Genomic DNA, 4,181 nt, shown 5'->3' with positions numbered 1-4,181 from the left:
TCCCATTTGGTAGATTGTCTTTTCACTTTCTCGATGGTGTCCTTTGAAGCACAAAAATTTTAAACTTATCTTTTTCTTTTGTTGCTCGCACTTTTAGTGTCATATCTAAGATATGATTGCCAACTCCAAAATTATGAAGATGTGCTCCTGTTTTCTTCTAAGAGTTTTATAGTTTTAGCTGCTCCACTGGACACCGTCAGGGGTAATTTTGGATATGACGTGGGGTAGGGCTCAACTTCATTCTTTTGCACATGGCTCTCCAGTTATCTCAGCACTGTGCGTTGAACAACTATTCTCTCCCCCATTGAATTGTCTTGGCACTCTTGTCAAGGGTTGGAGGAGTGGGGTCCAGGAAGTCTTCTCAAAGGAGGGACAGACGCCCCATTCCCGTCAGGTGAGAAGGAGGGTAGGAATTTGCCAGAGGACAAAGGAAGGGTAGGGAGGGAATGACGGGAGAAATCAGCTGGGGTGAAGGCCAGGAGGTGGGAGCCAGAGGTGGGTCGGCATGGCTGAGGCTGGGTAGAGGGGCAGGGAATGGTGGGGTCAGACGAGTTCTCACAAGCCCTTGTCCAGGCCAGAGGCTTGGACCCTGGTCCTGTGGCAGCTGGAACTGAAGGGCTTCCATCAAGGGTGACCCCGTTGTGGGACGGTTGCCCTGGCAGCTGCTGGCAGAGGATGGAGGGGACTGGCCAGGATGGCGTGACCCTCTGCTTGTGGGACTCAGCCCCTCTGTCTGTCTGTCTGGGAGACAGAGGAGGGAACTGTCGTTGCTGTGTCACTTGCATAGTCTCATCTGCTCTGTCTCCTCCCTGACAACATTTTGAAATGGATCTGTCACCATTTTTACAGATGAGAAGACTGAGGATCAGAGGGCAGAGTGACTTCAGGGTCACCCTGCTTTTCAGCATTGATATTGGGACAAACCCAGGACTGCCCCACCCCTCAGTCTCCTGAGTGTTCAGTTGTCTCCTGTGCCTGAAAAGTGGTCTGTAGGGTGCCCCAGCGTCCACCAGAGGGCACCAAAACCCAGATTGCCTGATGCAGCCCCCTCCCCCACGGACTCAGCATCTCAGGGGCAGCCTTCTCCCCACCCCCCCTTGACTGAGAGTCCCAGAGGCGGCTCCCAACCCTAGCCCCCGTCAAAGGTTGGCCCCAGTCTGGGCTTCAGAGAACTCAGACCTCACGTCCAGGGTGCTCTCAGGCCCCCTGTCATCCCAAGATAACAGGGTGGATTGGGGCTGGGCCAAAGGATGGGGGATGTGGGAACCCCAGGCAGTGACCAAGAAGGAGCCCCTTCACTGTCCCTAAGCATTTGGCAAACTCTCCAAAATCTTGGAGAGGCTCCGGAGTGTGGCCACTTGAAGCCCTGCGTCTGGGCCAAGCCTCTGCAGGGATCTGGGCTGCTCTGGGACAGGGTTTCCCTGCCTGGCAGCAGCTGGTCAGGAGGAATCCTTGTCATCCCCACCCGCAGCCCCAGGGTCACATTGCCGTGAGGGCAGTCTCATGTCCACCATCCTGGAACTAGCCTGCTGATCTCTCCCTCCTGCCAGCCAGAGAGATCATGTAGAGCTGCCTGTGACCTGGGGCTGCCCACACTGTGACCTCACAGTGTCCTAAGATATCAGGGAGAACAGGAAGCCAGGCCGAGCAGCCTGCCCCTTGCCCCCTCCTGGTGCCTCTCCCAGCTCCAGATGGGTAGCCAGGATGAGACAGGACCCAGGCCAGAGAAAGAGACATGAGGGTGTCACAAGGGGCTGGTGGGGACATCTGGGGGCTACTTGAAAGGGTCCCCAGGAGGGACTCATGCTTCTCCGTGCAGGACGATGGAGGAGTTGTTCAGCATCTTTCCACTATGAGGGCAATGCCGCAAGAATCGTGGAGGAGAGACCTGGAGCCTGGGCTCCCCTGGTCCCGGGAATTAACCAATCCCAGGACCACCGAGTTGGTGAGCTGTAGCCAAAAGCATCCAGAAGATGCATGTCCTCACCCAGAGGCAGTGCGCCCCACCCACCCCTACCACGGACTCACTTTCCTCGTGGGGCTCACCCCGCTGAGGTGACCGCGTGACTGGAGCGCTATCCTGCTCTTGGGTGGTTTGATAATTTTATGACAATATCACCCAAATAAGCTAAAAATCCAAAGTCATCTCTATCAAAATGCCATGTAGATCTTTGGAGAAGCTCAGTAAACCTACGCTACAACAGAAGGCCCATGTCACCAAACAGTGAAGTCACCATAAAAATGGAGAATACCTGATGGGAAGACCCTACGAATTCATGGTCAGAGAACAGTTTCTTCTAACTGCACAAGAGGGCAGGAAGCTGGAGGTGGGGCTGGGGGGTAGGAGACCCTCACCTCGTACTCAGGGGCACTACCACCAAGAGGCGAAGAGCCAACTGTGTGGGAAATGGTGTTGGGCACTGGATCACTACATGGAGAAAGTAAACATGGCCTTGACTTAACGCTGCACGCAGAGGTGGCTCCAGAGAGAATCAAGACCCGAATGTAAAAGGCAACAATTTGAAGTTAGAAGCAAGTGTAGGAGAATCTTTGTAACATCTGAGCAAGGAAGAATTTCTTACACAAAGATCCCAAAGCATAATCCATAAGGCAAAAAACAATGACAAATCTGATTCCATCAAAACTAGCACTTCTTGCCAATGGACACCACGGACAAGTTAGAAAGAGATAAGAGGATGGGAGAGAGACTTGCAAAGTTTGAAATTAAGAGACCCGTATCTCTGGAATGGACAGGAACGCCTGTGAATCATCAAGGCTGATGGACGGGGCAGTGACTGAGGCAGAGGCTTTGTTGGGACCTCAGGGTGTGTGTGTGTGTGTGTGCATGTGTGTGTGCACGCGTGTGTGCATGTGCGGGGGGTGAGGGGCAGGGAACGTTCCTGGGACCAGGAAGAGTGTGTATCTGTATTAGCTTCATGTTCCTGCTGTAACAAACTGGGTGGTTCTAAAAACAGAAATTTATTCTCTCCCCATCCTGAAGGCTATAAGTCTGAAACTGAGGTGTCGGCAGGGCTGTGCTCCCTCCAAAGGCTCCAGGGGAGGCTCCTTTTTGGCCTCTTGCAGCTTCTGGTGGCTGCCCCGGTCCTTTCACTTGAGGTGGCCTCAGTCCTCACATGGCCTCCTCCTCTGTGTATGTCAAATCTCCCTCTGCCTCCCTTGAGTAAGGACACATAGGATATCATTTAGGGCCCACCCAGATAATTCAGGATAATCCAGGATAATCTGCCCATCTCAAGAGCCTTAATTTAATAAAATCTTCAAAGATGTTGACATATAAGGACATGGGCATGGTTCCGTGGATGAGGACTTGGTATCTTTGGGGGCCATGGTTCAGCCCACCACAGTGTCCCAGCCAGTGCAGAGCAGGAAGGCACCCAGCTCTCCCTCCCAGCCTGATCTCACTCCCTCTGCGCCCTGAGGCTGCCTGAACCCTGCCTTCCCCTGCTTGTCGCCTGACTGAATGACTGACTGATGGAGCTTGTGTTGAGACGAAGATTCTGTGTTCAATGATCTAGGAGGAAACAGAGTGCAGATAGGGGCAGGGGGAGCTCAGGGTCCCAGGGCACAGAGTGAGGAGCTGCCCCTCTGAGATCCCCTTGTTGTCACCATCACCCACTAGAATGGAGCACTGATTAGGTTCCAGGCACTGTGCTAAGCTGAGCCTGGTGGTCTCCCCTTACCCTCGTCTGCATCCTATGAAGAGCTACCCTTCTCACACTCATTTCCTACTTGTCCTGTTCAAGGCTGCATACTGAACCTGAGATCGGAACCACACAGCCCAGTGGGAGCCCCAGTGTTAACAGACAGAACAGGAAAAGTATGTAGAGCATCTTTACAGCCTGCCCCACCCCCCTAAGCTACAGCTCTTCACCCATCAGTCCCACAGAAATGAAGGGCTGGCAGCACCTGGTGTCGGGGAAGGTATGAGGGGACGGGCATGGGCTACACAGGTTCCTCTGATGGAACACGGCTTTGGTTGAAGACTTTCCACCAAACCATCTGGAAAAGATAAGCCGCTTTCAGTGAGCACCCCCTTTTTCATGTGACTACCAAGCACACTAAATAAATTTGCCATAAAAGTGACATTTTGACACTTTGATTTGGGCACAGACATGCCCATCAATTTGGTCATCATAGCAATTTCTAGTCAAAGAAAGTCG

Source organism: Equus caballus, chromosome 24 (assembly GCF_041296265.1).
Source record: "Equus caballus isolate H_3958 breed thoroughbred chromosome 24, TB-T2T, whole genome shotgun sequence".
NCBI classification, from domain to species: domain Eukaryota; kingdom Metazoa; phylum Chordata; class Mammalia; order Perissodactyla; family Equidae; genus Equus; species Equus caballus.
Note: the sequence above shows the minus strand (reverse complement) of the source record.